General features: G+C 45.3%; 1 long non-coding RNA gene across 1 annotated transcript in view; it reads right to left on the bottom strand.

Moving 5' to 3' along the window:
* The window catches only part of LOC138789130 (uncharacterized), a 58,439-nt gene extending 42,595 nt beyond the window's left edge, over window positions 1–15,844 (bottom strand). The window contains exon 1 of the long non-coding RNA XR_011362704.1: window positions 15,791–15,844. This is a non-coding gene — a long non-coding RNA (uncharacterized lncRNA). The remainder of the gene's footprint in view (window positions 1–15,790) is intronic.
* Between the last annotated feature and the right edge of the window lie 4,985 nt (window positions 15,845–20,829).

Here is a 20,829-nt window from a genome sequence, read left to right as displayed (position 1 = left end):
GAGAGCGATCCATAGATAGTCTATAACAGAGAGCGATCCATAGATAGTCTATAACAGAGAGCGATCCATAGATAGTCTATAACAGAGAGCGATCCATAGATAGTCTATAACAGAGAGCGATCCATAGATAGTCTATAACAGAGAGCGATCCATAGATAGTCTATAACAGAGAGCGATCCATAGATAGTCTATAACACATAGCGATCCATAGATAGTCTATAACAGAGAGCGATCCATAGATAGTCTATAACAGAGAGCGATCCATAGATAGTCTATAACAGAGAGCGATCCATAGATAGTCTATAACCAACAGTAGAAAATCACAGACTGTAGATATTTAGCAGGATTCTTAGTCATAAGCTGCTGCCAAACACTGGAGAGATGAGCCTGGGGAGTATCTGTGGTATGTCAGTATATTGGTACTGGAATGGCTGGGATCTGTAGTGTGTTTGTCAGTATATTGGTACTGGAATGGCTGGGATTGCTGGGATCTGTAGTGTGTTTGTCAGTATATTGGTACTGGAATGGCTGGGATTGCTGGGATCTGTAGTGTGTTTGTCAGTATATTGGTACTGGAATGGCTGGGATTGCTGGGATCTGTAGTGTGTGTCAGTATACTGGTACTGGAATGGCTGGGATTGCTGGGATCTGTAGTGTGTTTGTCAGTATACTGGTACTGGAATGGCTGGGATTGCTGGGATCTGTAGTGTGTTTGTCAGTATATTGGTACTGAAATGGCTGGGATTGCTGGGATCTGTAGTGTGTTTGTCAGTATATTGGTACTGAAATGGCTGGGATTGCTGGGATCTGTAGTGTGTTTGTCAGTATACTGGTACTGGAATGGCTGGGATTGCTGGGATCTGTAGTGTGTTTGTCAGTATATTGGTACTGAAATGGCTGGGATTGCTGGGATCTGTAGTGTGTTTGTCAGTATACTGGTACTGGAATGGCTGGGATCTGTAGTGTGTTTGTCAGTATACTGGTACTGGAATGGCTGGGATTGCTGGGATCTGTAGTGTGTTTGTCAGTATATTGGTACTGAAATGGCTGGGATTGCTGGGATCTGTAGTGTGTTTGTCAGTATATTGGTACTGAAATGGCTGGGATTGCTGGGATCTGTAGTGTGTTTGTCAGTATACTGGTACTGAAATGGCTGGGATTGCTGGGATCTGTAGTGTGTTTGTCAGTATATTGGTACTGAAATGGCTGGGATTGCTGGGATCTGTAGTGTGTGTCAGTATACTGGTACTGAAATGGCTGGGATTGCTGGGATCTGTAGTGTGTTTGTCAGTATACTGGTACTGAAATGGCTGGGATTGCTGGGATCTGTAGTGTGTGTCAGTATACTGGTACTGAAATGGCTGGGATTGCTGGGATCTGTAGTGTGTTTGTCAGTATACTGGTACTGAAATGGCTGGGATTGCTGGGATCTGTAGTGTGTGTCAGTATATTGGTACTGAAATGGCTGGGATTGCTGGGATCTGTAGTGTGTGTCAGTATACTGGTACTGAAATGGCTGGGATTGCTGGGATCTGTAGTGTGTTTGTCAGTATACCAGTACTGAAATGGCTGGGATTGCTGGGATCTGTAGTGTGTTTGTCAGTATATTGGTACTGGAATGGCTGGGATTGCTGGGATCTGTAGTGTGTGTCAGTATATTGGTACTGGAATGGCTGGGATTGCTGGGATCTGTAGTGTGTTTGTCAGTATACCAGTACTGGAATTGCTGGGATCTGTAGTGTGTTTGTCAGTATATTGGTACTGAAATGGCTGGGATTGCTGGGATCTGTAGTGTGTTTGTCAGTATACTGGTACTGGAATGGTTGGGATTGCTGGGATCTGTAGTGTGTTTGTCAGTATACTGGTACTGGAATGGCTGGGATTGCTGGGATCTGTAGTGTGTTTGTCAGTATACCAGTACTGGAATGACTGGGATTGCTGGGATCTGTAGTACTACAGTGCCAGTCCCAGTACATTCTACAGACACATGCTTATTTGTCTAGGGTGGAGGTTGTGTAGTAGTAAGGAAAGCGTCTGGTGTCTGACACCTCTCACCCGTCCCGATGGAGATACAGCAGCAGAAGCGATCAGGGCGGCCTGTGGCAATGCCTCCTTGTGTAGTGGCAGGAGCAGTTCACACACTCTGCACGGCCGCGCTCTGGACGTTCTCACCGTCCTCTTTTTGTCAGTTTCTGATGCAGCAATATTCAGGTATAACCAGCAGTTTGTTTGGAGAAAATGGCATATGTGAATGGGGCCCAATAGTGAGAATGGTGTACAGGACTTGCTCTTACACATGTGTGGGAGCATAAGGTTTAGCCATACGTGTTTCAGCGTGTCAGGTCACTCCTTCATCAGTGGCACAGTAGGTTTGTATGGTGGAGGGAAGATACTTTTATCTCCCCCTAATTGATCACATGATCAGCCTATGTTCAGGTACATAGGAAAACCTGAACTGGATCTAGGTAATAAGAAAATCCGGAGTGGATCTGGCATATTATCTGGCAATTCTTATAATCATAGGCATTGAGACATGAGGAAAATAACAATGAAGGTAGAGAAAAATATGGACAAACATGAATCATACTAAACAAAAACACATCTAATAGCGATCGATAACCAAACAGCAAATAAAATGATTAGTCATGTGGTACATACGAAGAATGAAATAATAATCGTATCATTTTCCATTGAAATATATATTAGTAAAGGTTTTATTTGGCAGGGAAAGAAGCGGGTGTGATAATGATGTCTGGTGGCTGTTATATAGGAGTGAAGCACAAGGGTCAGTGAGACACTATGAATTATGAAATAAAAATCAGAGAAGTAGGTGATATGAGGTGCGGTAACCTACATGCATGGAGGAAAAGATCAATCTGGAGTGATAAATAGTGCAGTGAGCCATGGGGCCGAGGCTACGGGGGCCGATCCGGTGGCGTGTAGGACGGCCTGACACGTAGCTGACCATGGAGAAGAGGCCACATGGTGGAAAACAGAGACTTATAGGAACCCCAAGAGTTCCAATTCGCCATTTAGACCTGCAGGCTCAAGGCTGTCGAACCCAAATATTTTTTGTGATTGGATGCGGGACATTTGTCTGATGTAATCACCACCTCTCCAATCCCTCGGGACATTCTGGATGGCCGAGGAGGACAGGTGAGGAGGACAGGTGAGGAGGACAGGTGAGGAGGACAGGTGAGGAGGGCAGGTGAGGAGGGCAGGTGAGGAGGGCAGGTGAGGAGGGCAGGTGAGGAGGACAGGTGAGGACAGGTGAGGAGGACAGGTGAGGAGGACAGGTGAGGAGGACAGGTGAGGAGGACAGGTGAGGAGGACAGGTGAGGAGGACAGGTGAGGAGGACAGGTGAGGAGGACAGGTGAGGAGGACAGGTGAGAAGGACAGGTGAGGACAGGTGAGGAGGACAGGTGAGAAGGACAGGTGAGGAGGACAGGTGAGGAGGACAGGTGAGGAGGACAGGTGAGAAGGACAGGTGAGAAGGACAGGTGAGGACAGGTGAGAAGGACAGGTGAGGAGGACAGGTGAGGAGGACAGGTGAGAAGGACAGGTGAGAAGGACAGGTGAGAAGGACAGGTGAGGAGGACAGGTGAGGAGGACAGGTGAGGAGGACAGGTGAGGAGGACAGGTGAGGAGGACAGGTGAGGAGGACAGGTGAGAAGGACAGGTGAGAAGGACAGGTGAGAAGGACAGGTGAGGAGGGCAGGTGAGGAGGGCAGGTGAGGAGGGCAGGTGAGGAGGGCAGGTGAGGAGGGTTGCACTGGTGACATTCTCTAAAGTGAAGTGATTGGGGATGTGTCATTTCTCCTTTTTTGATATTACGAATGTGCTCCCAAATCCTGGTTTTCGGTTGCCTTTTAGTCCTCCCAATGTATTGCTTCGGGCAGCTGCACTGGGTGACATAAATAACGCCGTCTGAGTTACATGTCAGAGGTTCCTTGATGTCCCACTTGTAATCATTGGCTGTAGATGGGATTGATGTGATACTTCTAGGGGTGTTGGTGGTTTTGCACCCCATACATGAGCCGCCAGGAACATCTAACCACGTTGTTCTGTTTTTCTAACAGTCGGAGCGATTTGTATTCCCAGATTGGGAGCTTTGGTGGAGATGATGGGGGTTTTGGGGGTAGTAGTGTTCCTAGAATTTTGTCCCTCTTAATTAAGTGCCAGTTCTTTGAGAGTGTGTGAACTGCTCCTGCCACTACACAAGGACGCATTGCCACAGGCCGCCCTGATCGCTTCTGCTGCTGTATCTCCATCGGGACGGGTGAGAGGTGTCAGACACCAGACGCTTTCCTTACTACTACACAACCTCCACCCTAGACAAATAAGCATGTGTCTGTAGAATGTACTGGGACTGGCACTGTAGTACTACAGATCCCAGCAATCCCAGTCATTCCAGTACCGGTATACTGACAAACACACTACAGATCCCAGCAATTTCAGTACCAGTATACTGACAAACACACTACAGATCCCAGCAATTTCAGTACCAGTATACTGACAAACACACTACAGATCCCAGCAATCCCAGCCATTTCAGTACCAGTATACTGACAAACACACTACAGATCCCAGCAATCCCAGCCATTCCAGTACCAGTATACTGACAAACACACTACAGATCCCAGCAATCCCAGCCATTTCAGTACCAATATACTGACAAACACACTACAGATCCCAGCAATCCCAGCCATTTCAGTACCAATATACTGACACACACTACAGATCCCAGCAATCCCAGCCATTTCAGTACCAGTATACTGACAAACACACTACAGATCCCAGCAATCCCAGCCATTCCAGTACCAATATACTGACACACACTACAGATCCCAGCAATCCCAGCCATTCCAGTACCAATATACTGACAAACACACTACAGAGGCGTTCCAGTACCAGTATACTGACAAACACACTACAGATCCCAGCAATCCCAACCATTCCAGTACCAGTATACTGACAAACACACTACAGATCCCAGCAATCCCAGCCATTCCAGTACCAATATACTGACAAACACACTACAGATCCCAGCAATCCCAGCCATTCCAGTACCAATATACTGACAAACACACTACAGATCCCAGCAATCCCAGCCATTCCAGTACCAGTATACTGACAAACACACTACAGATCCCAGCAATCCCAGCCATTCCAGTACCAGTATACTGACAAACACACTACAGATCCCAGCAATCCCAGCCATTCCAGTACCAATATACTGATCCCAGCCATTTCAGTACCAATATACTGACAAACACACTACAGATCCCAGCAATCCCAGCCATTTCAGTACCAATATACTGACAAACACACTACAGATCCCAGCAATCCCAGCCATTTCAGTACCAGTATACTGACAAACACACTACAGATCCCAGCAATCCCAGCCATTTCAGTACCAGTATACTGACAAACACACTACAGATCCCAGCAATCCCAGCCATTCCAGTACCAGTATACTGACAAACACACTACAGATCCCAGCAATCCCAGCCATTCCAGTACCAGTATACTGACAAACACACTACAGATCCCAGCAATCCCAGCCATTTCAGTACCAGTATACTGACAAACACACTACAGATCCCAGCAATCCCAGCCATTCCAGTACCAGTATACTGACAAACACACTACAGATCCCAGCAATTTCAGTACCAGTATACTGACAAACACTACAGATCCCAGCAATCCCAGCCATTTCAGTACCAATATACTGACAAACCACAGATACTCCCCAGGCTCATCTCTCCAGTGTTTGGCAGCAGCTTATGACTAAGAATCCTGCTAAATATCTACAGTCTGTGATTTTCTACTGTTGGTTATAGACTATCTATGGATCGCTCTCTGTTATAGACTATCTATGGATCGCTCTCTGTTATAGACTATCTATGGATCGCTCTCTGTTATAGACTATCTATGGATCGCTCTCTGTTATAGACTATCTATGGATCGCTCTCTGTTATAGACTATCTATGGATCGCTCTCTGTTATAGACTATCTATGGATCGCTCTCTGTTATAGACTATCTATGGATCGCTCTCTGTTATAGACTATCTATGGATCGCTCTCTGTTATAGACTATCTATGGATCGCTCTCTGTTATAGACTATGGATCGCTCTCTGTTATAGACTATGGATCGCTCTCTGTTATAGACTATCTATGGATCGCTCTCTGTTATAGACTATCTATGGATCGCTCTCTGTTATAGACTATCTATGGATCGCTCTCTGTTATAGACTATGGATCGCTCTCTGTTATAGACTATGGATCGCTATCTGTTATAGACTATCTATGGATCGCTCTCTGTTATAGACTATCTATGGATCGCTCTCTGTTATAGACTATCTATGGATCGCTCTCTGTTATAGACTATCTATGGATCGCTCTCTGTTATAGACTATCTATGGATCGCTCTCTGTTATAGACTATCTATGGATCGCTCTCTGTTATAGACTATCTATGGATCGCTCTCTGTTATAGACTATCTATGGATCGCTCTCTGTTATAGACTATGGATCGCTCTCTGTTATAGACTATGGATCGCTCTCTGTTATAGACTATGGATCGCTCTCTGTTATAGACTATGGATCGCTCTCTGTTATAGACTATCTATGGATCGCTCTCTGTTATAGACTATCTATGGATCGCTCTCTGTTATAGACTATCTATGGATCGCTCTCTGTTATAGACTATCTATGGATCGCTATCTGTTATAGACTATGGATCGCTATCTGTTATAGACTATGGATCGCTCTCTGTTATAGACTATCTATGGATCGCTCTCTGTTATAGACTATCTATGGATCGCTCTCTGTTATAGACTATGGATCGCTCTCTGTTATAGACTATCTATGGATCGCTATCTGTTATAGACTATCTATGGATCGCTATCTGTTATAGACTATGGATCGCTCTCTGTTATAGACTATCTATGGATCGCTCTCTGTTATAGACTATGGATCGCTATCTGTTATAGACTATGGATCGCTCTCTGTTATAGACTATGGATCGCTATCTGTTATAGACTATGGATCGCTCTCTGTTATAGACTATCTATGGATCGCTCTCTGTTATAGACTATCTATGGATCGCTATCTGTTATAGACTATCTATGGATCGCTATCTATTATAGACTATCTATGGATCGCTATCTGTTATAGACTATGGATCGCTATCTGTTATAGACTATGGATCGCTATCTGTTATAGACTATGGATCGCTATCTGTTATAGACTATCTATGGATCGCTCTCTGTTATAGACTATCTATGGATCGCTCTCTGTTATAGACTATGGATCGCTCTCTGTTATAGACTATCTATGGATCGCTATCTGTTATAGACTATCTATGGATCGCTATCTGTTATAGACTATGGATCGCTATCTGTTATAGACTATGGATCGCTCTGTTATAGACTATGGATCGCTCTCTGTTATAGACTATCTATGGATCGCTATCTGTTATAGACTATGGATCGCTCTCTGTTATAGACTATGGATCGCTATCTGTTATAGACTATGGATCGCTCTCTGTTATAGACTATCTATGGATCGCTCTCTGTTATAGACTATCTATGGATCGCTCTCTGTTATAGACTATCTATGGATCGCTCTCTGTTATAGACTATCTATGGATCGCTCTCTGTTATAGACTATCTATGGATCGCTATCTGTTATAGACTATGGATCGCTATCTGTTATAGACTATGGATCGCTCTGTTATAGACTATGGATCGCTCTCTGTTATAGACTATCTATGGATCGCTATCTGTTATAGACTATGGATCGCTCTCTGTTATAGACTATCTATGGATCGCTCTCTGTAATAGACTATGGATCACTCTCTGTTATAGACTATCTATGGATCGCTATCATTGTTGCTGATTGATACAATGTCGCTACCTTGGGGAGCACAAACTGCCACAACTACGTGACTGCATCTGAACTACTGTACACAGCCAGCTCCGTGGCACATAGCTGCCTATTATATCTATAGTTACTCTGCCTATTGCTGTTCGGACATCACCCATTACAGACTTAGGCTGGGTTCACACTACGTATATTTCAGGCTGTATTTGGTCCTCAAGTCAGGTCCTCATAGCAACCAAAACCAGGAGTGGATTGAAAACACAGAAAGGATCTGTTCACACAATGGTGAAATTGAGTGGATGGCCGCCATATAACAGTAAATAACGGCCATTATTTCAATATAACAGCCGTTGTTTTAAAATAACAGCAAAAATTTGCCATTAAATGACGGCCATCCACTCAATTACAACATTATGTGAACAGAACCTCTCTGTGTTTTCAATCCACTCCTGGTTTTGGTTGCTATACAGCCTCAAATATACTGTGTGTGAACCCAGCCTTAACCCGCAGTGCTGGTATCCAAATATTCATTTATTTTCCCGCCAGGGCCCGGCAGCATTTTTACCAGTATCTTTTATTGTACTTTATTGTTTCCATGATCATTATATGTGATTTTATATATTCTAATTAAACCAGCATTTTATATTGTTATTTTATTATGTTTCAATACTATATCACATAGGGCTGCTGTGACTTAGAGGACTATATCATTGTTGTTTACACATACTAGTATATCTGACGGGTGCCGGGTGCGGGTGTATACTAGTATATATAACAGGTGCGGGTGTATACTAGTATATATAACGGGTGCGGGTGTATACTAGTATATATAACTGGTGCGGGTGTATACTAGGGTATATATAAGGAGTGCGGGTGTATACTAGTATATATAACAGGTGCGGGTGTATACTAGTATATATAACAGGTGCGGTTGTATACTAGTATATATAACGGGTGCGGGTGTATACTAGTATATATAAAAGGTGCGGGTGTATACTAGTATATATAACGGGTGCGGGTGTATACTAGTATATATAACAGGTATGGGTGTATACTAGGGTATATATAACAGGTGCGGGTGTATACTAGGGTATATATAACTGGTGCGGGTGTATACTAGTATATATAACTGGTGCGGGTGTATACTAGTATATCTGACGGGTGCGGGTGTATACTAGTATATATAACGGGTGCGGGTGTATACTAGGGCATATATAAGGAGTGCGGGTGAATACTAGTATATATAACGGGTGCGGTTGTATACTAGTATATATAACGGGTGCGGGTGTATACTAGTATATATAACGGGTGCGGGTGTATACTAGTATATATAACGGGTGCGGGTGTATACTAGTATATATAACTGGTGCGGGTGTATACTAGTATATATAACGGGTGCGGGTGTATACTAGTATATATAACGGGTGCGGGTGTATACTAGTATATATAACGGGTGCGGGTGTATACTAGTATATCTGACGGGTGCGGGTGTATACTAGTATATATAACGGGTGCGGGTGTATACTAGTATATATAACGGGTGCGGGTGTATACTAGTATATATAACGGGTGCGGGTGTATACTAGTATATATAACGGGTGCGGGTGTACACTAGTATATATAACGGGTGCGGGTGTATACTAGTATATTTAACGGGTGCGGGTGTATACTAGTATATATAACTGGTGCGGGTGTATACTAGTATATATAACAGGTGCGGGTGTATACTAGGGTATATATAACAGGTGCAGGTGTATACTAGTATATATAACGGGTGCGGGTGTATACTAGGGTATATATAACAGGTGCGGGTGTATACTAGTATATATAACTGGTGCGGGTGTATACTAGTATATATAACGGGTACGGGTGTATACTAGTATATATAACGGGTGCGGGTGTATACTAGTATATATATAACTGGTGCGGGTGTATACTAGTATATATAACGGGTGCGGGTGTATACTAGTATATATAACAGGTGCGGGTGTATACTAGTATATATAACGGGTGCGGGTGTATACTAGTATATATAACGGGTACGGGTGTATACTAGTATATATAACGGGTGCGGGTGTATACTAGTATATATAACGGGTGCGGGTGTATACTAGGGTATATATAACAGGTGCGGGTGTATACTAGTATATATAACAGGTGCGGGTGTATACTAGTATATATAACAGGTGCGGGTGTATACTAGTATATATAACTGGTGCGGGTGTATACTAGTATATATAACGGGTACGGGTGTATACTAGTATATATAACGGGTGCGGGTGTATACTAGTATATATATAACTGGTGTGGGTGTATACTGGTATATATAACGGGTGCGGGTGTATACTAGTATATATAACGGGTACGGGTGTATACTAGTATATATAACAGGTGCGGGTGTATACAAGGGTATATATAACAGGTGCGGGTGTATACTAGTATATATAACAGGTGCGGGTGTATACTAGGGTATATATAACTGGTGCGGGTGTATACTAGTATATATAACGGGTGCAGGTGTATACTAGGGTATATATAACAGGTGCGGGTGTATACTAGTATATATAACAGGTGTGGGTGTATACTAGTATATATAACGGGTGCGGGTGTATACATCAGGTGCGGGTGTATACTAGTATATATAACAGGTGCGGGTGTATACTAGGGTATATATATCAGGTACGAGTGTATACTAGTATATATAACAGGTGCGGGTGTATAATAGTATATATAACAGGTGCGGGTGTATACTAGTATATATAACGGGTGCGGGTGTATAATAGTATATATAACAGGTGCGGGTGTATACTAGTATATATAACGGGTGCGGGTGTATACTAGTATATATAATCGGTGCGGGTGTATACTAGGGTATATATAACCGGTGCGGGTGTATACTAGGGTATATATAACTGGTGCGGGTGTATACTAGGGTATATATAACAGGTGCGGGTGTATACTAGTATATATAACAGGTACGGGTGTATACTAGGGTATATATAACAGGTGCGGGTGTATACTAGGGTATATATAACTGGTGCGGGTGTATACTAGTATATATAACAGGTGCGGGTGTATACTAGTATATATAACAGGTGCGGGTGTATACTAGTATATATAACTGGTGCGGGTGTATACTAGTATATATAACTGGTGCGGGTGTATACTAGTATATATAACTGGTGCGGGTGTATACTAGTATATATAACAGGTGCGGGTGTATACTAGTATATATAACAGGTGCGGGTGTATACTAGTATATATAACGGGTGCGGGTGTATACTAGGGTATATATAACGGGTGCGGGTGTATACTAGTATATATAACAGGTGCGGGTGTATACTAGTATATATAACGGGTGCGGGTGTATACTAGTATATATAACGGGTGCGGGTGTATACTAGTATACATAACGGGTGCGGGTGTATACTAGTATATATAACCGGTGGGGGTGTATACTAGGGTATATATAACTGGTGCGGGTGTATACTGGTATATATAACCGGTGCGGGTGTATACTGGTATATATAACCGGTGCGGGTGTATACTAGGGTATATATAACTGGTGCGGGTGTATACTAGGGTATATATATATCAGGTACGAGTGTATACTAGTATATATAACGGGTGCGGGTGTATACTAGTATATATAACGGGTGCTGGTGTATACTAGGGTATATATAACAGGTGCGGGTGTATACTAGTATATATAACAGGTGCGGGTGTATACTAGTATATATAACAGGTGCGGGTGTATACTAGTATATATAACAGGTGCGGGTGTATACTAGTATATATAACAGGTGCGGGTGTATACTAGTATATATAACCGGTGCGGGTGTATACTAGTATATATAACAGGTGCGGGTGTATTATAGTATATATAACAGGTGCGGGTGTATACTAGTATATATAACAGGTGCGGGTGTATACTAGGGTATATATAACTGGTGCGGGTGTATACTAGTATATATAACGGGTGCGGGTGTATACTAGTATATATAACGGGTGCGGGTGTATACTAGTATATATAACAGGTGCGGGTGTATTATAGTATATATAACAGGTGCGGGTGTATACTAGTATATATAACTGGTGCGGGTGTATACTAGGGTATATATAACCGGTGCGGGTGTATACTAGTATATATAAAAGGTGCGGGTGTATACTAGTATATATAACGGGTGCGGGTGTATACTAGTATATATAACAGGTGCGGGTGTATACTGGTATATATAACAGGTGCGGGTGTATACTGGTATATATAACAGGTACGGGTGTATACTAGTATATATAACGGGTGCGGGTGTATACTAGTATATATAACTGGTGCGGGTGTATACTAGTATATATAACAGGTGCGGGTGTATACTAGTATATATAACAGGTACGGGTGTATACTAGTATATAACAGGTGCGGGTGTATACTAGGGTATATATAACTGGTGCAGGTGTATACTAGTATATATAACGGGTGCGGGTGTATACTAGTATATATAACAGGTGCGGGTGTATACTAGTATATATAACAGGTGCGGGTGTATACTAGTATATATAACCGGTGCGGGTGTATACTAGTATATATAACAGGTACGGGTGTATACTAGTATATATAACCGGTGCGGGTGTATACTAGTATATATAACAGGTGCGGGTGTATACTAGGGTATATATAACTGGTGCAGGTGTATACTAGGGTATATATAACAGGTGCGGGTGTATACTAGTATATATAACGGGTGCGGGTGTATACTAGTATATATAACAGGTGCGGGTGTATACTAGTATATATATAACAGGTGCGGGTGTATACTAGTATATATAACCAGTGCAGGTGTATACTAGTATATATAACAGGTGCGGGTGTATACTAGTATATATAACGGGTGCGGGTGTATACTAGTATATATAACGGGTGCAGGTGTATACTAGTATATATAACAGGTGCGGGTGTATACTAGTATATATAACCGGTGCGGGTGTATACTAGTATATATAACGGGTGCGGGTGTATACTAGTGTATATAACAGGTGCGGGTGTATACTAGTGTATATAACTGGTGCGGGTGTATACTAGTATATATAACAGGTGCGGGTGTATACTAGGGTATATATAACTGGTGCGGGTGTATACTAGTATATATAACAGGTGCGGGTGTATACTAGTATATATAACAGGTGCGGGTGTATACTAGTATATATAACAGGTGCGGGTGTATAGTAGTATATATAACAGGTGCGGGTGTATAGTAGTATATATAACAGGTGCGGGTGTATACTAGTATATATAACAGGTACGGGTGTATAGTAGTATATATAACCGGTGCGGGTGTATACTAGTATATATAACAGGTGCGGGTGTATACTAGGGTATATATAACTGGTGCGGGTGTATACTAGGGTATATATAACTGGTGCGGGTGTATACTAGGGTATATATAACTGGTGCAGGTGTATACTAGTATATATAACAGGTGCGGGTGTATACTAGTATATATAACGGGTGCGGGTGTATACTAGTATATATAACAGGTGCGGGTGTATACTAGGGTATATATAACTGGTGCAGGTGTATACTAGTATATATAACCGGTGCGGGTGTATACTAGTATATATAACAGGTGTGGGTGTATACTAGTATATATAACAGGTGCGGGTGTATACTAGGGTATATATAACGGGTGCGGGTGTATACTAGTATATATAACAGGTGTGGGTGTATACTAGTATATATAACAGGTGTGGGTGTATACTAGTATATATAACAGGTGTGGGTGTATACTAGTATATATAACAGGTGTGGGTGTATACTAGTATATATAACGGGTGCGGGTGTATACTAGTATATATAACAGGTGTGGGTGTATACTAGTATATATAACAGGTGTGGGTGTATACTAGTATATATAACAGGTGCGGGTGTATACTAGTATATATAACAGGTGCGGGTGTATACTAGTATATATAACCGGTGCGGGTGTATACTAGTATATATAACAGGTGCGGGTGTATACTAGTATATATAACAGGTGCGGGTGTATACTAGGGTATATAACAGGTGCGGGTGTATACTAGTATATATAACGGGTGCGGGTGTATACTAGTATATATAACAGGTGCGGGTGTATACTAGTATATATAACCGGTGCGGGTGTATACTAGTATATATAACAGGTGCGGGTGTATACTAGTATATATAACAGGTGCGGGTGTATACTAGGGTATATAACAGGTGCGGGTGTATACTAGTATATATAACGGGTGCGGGTGTATACTAGTATATATAACGGGTGCGGGTGTATACTAGGGTATATGTAAGGAGTGCGGGTGTATACTAGTATATATAACCGGTGCGGGTGTATACTAGTATATATAACTGGTGCGGGTGTATACTAGTATATATAACAGGTGTGGGTGTATACTAGTATATATAACAGGTGCGGGTGTATACTAGTATATATAACCGGTGCGGGTGTATACTAGTATATATAACAGGTGCGGGTGTATACTAGGGTATATATAACCGGTGCAGGTGTATACTAGTATATATAACGGGTGCGGGTGTATACTAGTATATATAACGGGTGCGGGTGTATACTAGGGTATATATAACAGGTGCGGGTGTATACTAGTATATATAACAGGTGCGGGTGTATACTAGTATATATAACCGGTGCGGGTGTATACTAGTATATATAACAGGTGCGGGTGTATACTAGGGTATATATAACTGGTGCAGGTGTATACTAGGGTATATATAACAGGTGCGGGTGTATACTAGTATATATAACGGGTGCGGGTGTATACTAGTATATATAACAGGTGCGGGTGTATACTAGTATATATATAACAGGTGCGGGTGTATTATAGTATATATAACAGGTGCGGGTGTATACTAGTATATATAACTGGTGCGGGTGTATACTAGGGTATATATAACCGGTGCGGGTGTATACTAGTATATATAACGGGTGCGGTTGTATACTAGTATATATAACCGGTGCGGGTGTATACTAGTATATATAACCGGTGCGGGTGTATACTAGGGTATATAACAGGTGCGGGTGTATACTAGTATATATAACGGGTGCGGGTGTATACTAGGGTATATATAACAGGTGCGGGTGTATACTAGTATATATAACTGGTGCGGGTGTATACTAGTATATATAACGGGTGCGGGTGTATACTAGGGTATATATAACAGGTGCGGGTGTATACTAGGGTATATATAACAGGTGCGGGTGTATACTAGTATATATAACAGGTGTGGGTGTATACTAGTATATATAACCGGTGCGGGTGTATACTAGTATATATAACGGGTGCGGGTGTATACTAGTATATATAACAGGTGTGGGTGTATACTAGTATATATAACCGGTGCGGGTGTATACTAGTATATATAACGGGTGTGGGTGTATACTAGTATATATAACGGGTGCGGGTGTATACTAGTATATATAAGCGGTGCGGGTGTATACTAGGGTATATATAACAGGTGCGGGTGTATACTAGTATATATAAGCGGTGCGGGTGTATACTAGTATATATAACAGGTGCGGGTGTATACTAGTATATATAACAGGTACGGGTGTATACTAGGGTATATATAACAGGTGCGGGTGTATACTAGTATATATAAGCGGTGCGGGTGTATACTAGTATATATAACAGGTGCGGGTGTATACTAGTATATATAACAGGTACGGGTGTATACTAGGGTATATATAACCGGTGAGGGTGTATACTAGTATATATAACGGGTGCGGGTGTATACTAGTATATATAACTGGTGCGGGTGTATACTAGGGTATATATAAGGAGTGCGGGTGTATAGTAGTATATATAACCGGTGAGGTGGCTGTCGGTCGTCTCTCCCGCTCTCCTCGGTCACCGTACCTTTCTATGAGGCGCAGGAGCCGGCTGTATGACATGCGCGGTCAGTCACGTGCAGCTGTAGCTGTCTCCTCAGGCACAGCCGTTGCCTAGGTAACAAGCACAATAAGCAGGTGCGCGTGCGCCGTCTCATGTGATGGTGACGTCATCTCCCCGCGCCGTGTCCTCGTGTGTCCTGTGTGCGGGCTCGCTGCTCACTGGTGTCGGTAAGAAATGAAGGGGAGGAGCGGCGGGTGTAAGACCGGGACCGGGCCCCTGAGGGCGGACACTCATGTATATATATGTATCACTGAGGCCGTGTATACACAGATCTGATGGGGAGACATCACTGAGGCCGTGTATACACAGATCTGATGGGGAGACATCACTGAGGCCGGGTATACACAGATCTGATGGGGAGGAGACATCACTGAGGCCGGGTATACACAGATCTGATGGGGAGGAGACATCACTGAGGCCGGGTATACACAGATCTGATGGGGAGGAGGAGACATCACTGAGGCCGGGTATACACAGATCTGATGGGGAGACATCACTGAGGCCGGGTATACACAGATCTGATGGGGAGGAGGAGACATCACTGAGGCCGGGTATACACAGATCTGATGGGGAGACATCACTGAGGCCGGGTATACACAGATCTGATGGGGGGGGAGGAACATCACTGAGGCGGGTATACACAGATCTGATGGGGGAGGAGGAGACATCACTGAGGCCGGGTATACACAGATCTGATGGGGACATCACTGAGGCCGGGTATACACAGATCTGATGGGAGGAGACATCACTGAGGCCGGGTATACACCGATCTGATGGGGAGGAGGAGACATCACTGAGGCCGGGTATACACAGATCTGATGGGAGTGAGACATCACTGAGGCCGGGTATACACAGATCTGATGGGGAGGAGATATCACTGAGGCCGGGTATACACAGATCTGATGGGGAGGAGGAGACATCACTGAGGCCGGGTATACACAGATCTGATGGGGAGGAGACATCACTGAGGCCGGGTATACACAGATCTGATGGGGAGGAGGAGACATCACTGAGGCCGGGTATACACAGATCTGATGGGGAGACATCACTGAGGCCGGGTATACACAGATCTGATGGGGAGACATCACTGAGGCCGGGTATACACAGATCTGATGGGGAGGAGACATCACTGAGGCCGGGTATACACAGATCTGATGGGGAGGAGGAGACATCACTGAGGCCGGGTATACACAGATCTGATGGGGAGGAGGAGACATCACTGAGGCGGGTATACCACAGATCTGATGGGGAGGAGGAGACATCACTGAGGCCGGGTATACACAGATCTGATGGGAGGAGGAGACATCACTGAGGCCGGGTATACACAGATCTGATGGGGAGGAGGAGACATCACTGAGGCCGGTGGGTATACACAGATCTGATGGGGAGGAGGAGACATCACTGAGGCCGGGTATACAACAGATCTGATGGGAGGAGACATCACTGAGGCCGGGTATACACAGATCTGATGGGAGGAGACATCACTGAGGCCGGGTATACACAGATCTGATGGGGAGGAGGAGACATCACTGAGGCCGGGTATACACAGATCTGATGGGGAGGAGGAGACATCACTGAGGCCGGGTATACACAGATCTGATGGGAGGAGGAGACATCACTGAGGCCGGTATACACAGAGCTGATGGGGAGGAGGAGACATAACTGAGGCCGGGTATACACAGATCTGAGGGTGAGGAGGAGACATCAATGAGGCCGGGTATACACAGATCTGATGGGAGGAGGAGACATCACTGAGGCCGGGTATACACAGATCTGATTGGGAGGAGACATCACTGAGGCCGGGTATACACAGATCTGATGGGGAGGAGGAGACATCACTGAGGCCGGTGTATACACAGATCTGATGGGGAGGAGGAGACATCACTGAGGCCGGGGTATACACAGATCTGATGGGGAGGAGGACATCACTGAGGCCGGGTATACACAGATCTGATGGGGAGGAGAGACATCACTGAGGCCGGGTATACACAGATCTGGGATGCGGGAAGTGAGGAGACATCACTGAGGCCGGGTATACACAGATCTGATGGGAGGAGGAGACATCACTGAGGCCGGGTATACACAGATCTGATGGGGAGGAGACATCACTGAGGCCGGGTATACACAGATCTGATGGGAGGAGACATCACTGAGGCCGGGTATACACAGATCTGATGGGAGAGGAGACATCACTGAGGCCGGGTATACACAGATCTGATGGGGAGGGAGACATCACTGAGGCCGGGTATACACAGATCTGATGGGGAGGAGGAGACATCACTGAGGCCGGGTATACACAGATCTGATGTGGGAGGAGGAGACATCACTGAGGCCGGGTATACACAGATCTGATGGGGAGGAGGAGAACATCACTGAGGCCGGGTATACAAGATACACTGATGGGGAGGAGGAGGAGACATCACTGAGGCCGGGTATACACAGATCTGAAATCACTTTTTCTTTTGAGGGAGGAGGAGACATCACTGAGGCCGGGTATACACAGATCTGATGGGGAGGAGGAGACATCACTGAGGCGGGTATACACAGATCTGATGGAGGAGGAGACATCACTGAGGCGGGTATACACAGATCTGATGGGGAGGAGGAGACATCACTGAGGCCGGGTATACACAGATCTGATGGGGAGGAGGAGACATCACTGAGGCCGGGTATACACAGATCTGATGGGGAGGAGGAGACATCACTGAGGCCGGGTATACACAGATCTGAGGGGAGGAGGAGGACATCACTGAGGCCGGGTATACACAGATCTGATGGGGAGGAGACATCACTGAGGCCGGGTATACACAGATCTGATGGGGAGACATCACTGAGGCCGGGTTATACACAGATCTGATGGGGAGGAGGAGACATCACTGAGGCCGGGTATACACAGATCTGATGGGGAGGAGGAGACATCACTGAGGCCGGGTATACACAGATCTGATGGGGAGGGAGACATCACTGAGGCCGGGTATACACAGATCTGATGGGGAGGAGGAGAATCACTGAGGCCGGGTATACACAGATCTGATGGGGAGGAGACATCACTGAGGGCCGGGTATACACAGATCTGAGGGGAGGGGAGGACATCACTGAGGGCCGGGTATACACAGATCTGATGGGGAGGAGGAGAATCACTGAGGCCGGGTATACACAGATCTGATGGGAGGAGGAGACATCACTGAGGCCGGGTATACACAGATCTGCATGGGGGGAGACATCACTGAGCGGGGTATTACACAGATCTAATGGGGGGAGGAGACATCACTGAGGCCGGTATACACAGATCTTGATGGGGAGGAGGAGACATCACTGAGGCGGGTATACACAGATCTGATGGGGGAGGAGGAGACATCAGCTGAGGCCGGGTATACACAGATCTGATGGGGAGGAGGAGACATCACTGAGGCCGGGTATACACAGATCTGATGGGAGGGAGACATCACTGAGGCCGGGTATACACAGATCTGATGGGGAGGAGGAGACATCACTGAGGCCGGGTATACACAGATCTGATGGGGGAGACATCACTGAGGCCGGGTATACACAGATCTGATGGGGAGGAGACATCACTGAGGCCGGGTATACACAGATCTGATGGGAGGAGGAGACATCACTGAGGCCGGGTATACACAGATCTGATGGGGAGACATCACTGAGGCGGGTATACACATATCTAATGGGGAGAGGGAGACATCACTGAGGCCGGGTATACACAGATCTGATGGGGAGGAGGAGACATCACTGAGGCCGGGTATACACAGATCTGATGGGGAGGAGACATCACTGAGGCCGGGTATACACAGATCTGATGGGGAGGAGGAGACATCACTGAGGCCGGGTATACACAGATCTGATGGGGAGGAGACATCACTGAGGCCGGGTATACACAAGATCTGATGGGGAGGAGGAGACATCACTGAGGCCGGGTATACACAGATCGAGGGAGGAGGAGACATCACTGAGGCCGGGATACACAGATCTGATGGGAGAGACATCACTGAGGCCGGGTATACACAGATCTGATGGGGAGGAGGAGACATCACTGAGGCAGGGTATACACAGATCTGATGGGAGGAGGAGACATCACTGATGGCCGGGTATACACAGATCTGATGGGAGGAGGCGAACATCACTGAGGCCGGGTATACACAGATCTGATGGGGAGGAGGAGACATCACTGAGGCGGGTATACACAGATCTGATGGGGAGGAGGAGACATCACTGAGGCCGGGTATACACAGATTGATGGGAGGAGGAGACATCACTGAGGCCCGGGTATACACAGATCTGCCATGTTTGGGAGGAGGAGACATCACTGAGGCCGGGTATACACAGATCTGATGGGGAGGAGGAGACATCACTGAGGCCGGGTATCACAGATCTGATGGGGAGGAGGAGACATCACTGAGGCGGGTATACACAGATCTGATGGGGAGACATCACTGAGGGGGTATACACAGATCTGTGGGGAGGAGGAGACATCACTGAGGCCGGTATACACAGATCTGATGGGGAGGAGGAGACATCACTGAGGCGGGTATACACAGATCTGATGGGGAGGAGGAGACATCACTGAGGCCGGGTATACACAGATCTGATGGGGAGGAGGAGACATCACTGAGGCCGGGTATACACAGATCTGATGGGGAGGAGGAGACATCACTGAGGCCGGGTATACACAGATCTGATGGGAGGAGGAGACATCACTGAGGGCGGTATACACAGAACTGATGGGAGGAGGAGAACATCACTGAGGCCCAGGTTATACACAGATCTGATGGGGAGGGGACATCCCAATGAGGCCGGGTATACACAGATCTGATGGGGAGGAGGAGACATCACTGAGGCCGGGTATACACAGATCTGATGGGGAGGAGGAGACATCACTGAGGCCGGGTATACACAGATCTGAGGGGGAGACATCACTGAGGCCGGGTATACACAGATCTGATGGGGAGGAGGAGACATCACTGAGGCCGGGTATACACAGATCTGAT

The sequence above is a fragment of the Dendropsophus ebraccatus genome, chromosome 4, assembly GCF_027789765.1.
Source record: "Dendropsophus ebraccatus isolate aDenEbr1 chromosome 4, aDenEbr1.pat, whole genome shotgun sequence".
Classification (NCBI taxonomy): domain Eukaryota; kingdom Metazoa; phylum Chordata; class Amphibia; order Anura; family Hylidae; genus Dendropsophus; species Dendropsophus ebraccatus.
Note: the sequence above shows the minus strand (reverse complement) of the source record. Positions and strands in the feature narration are given on the sequence as shown.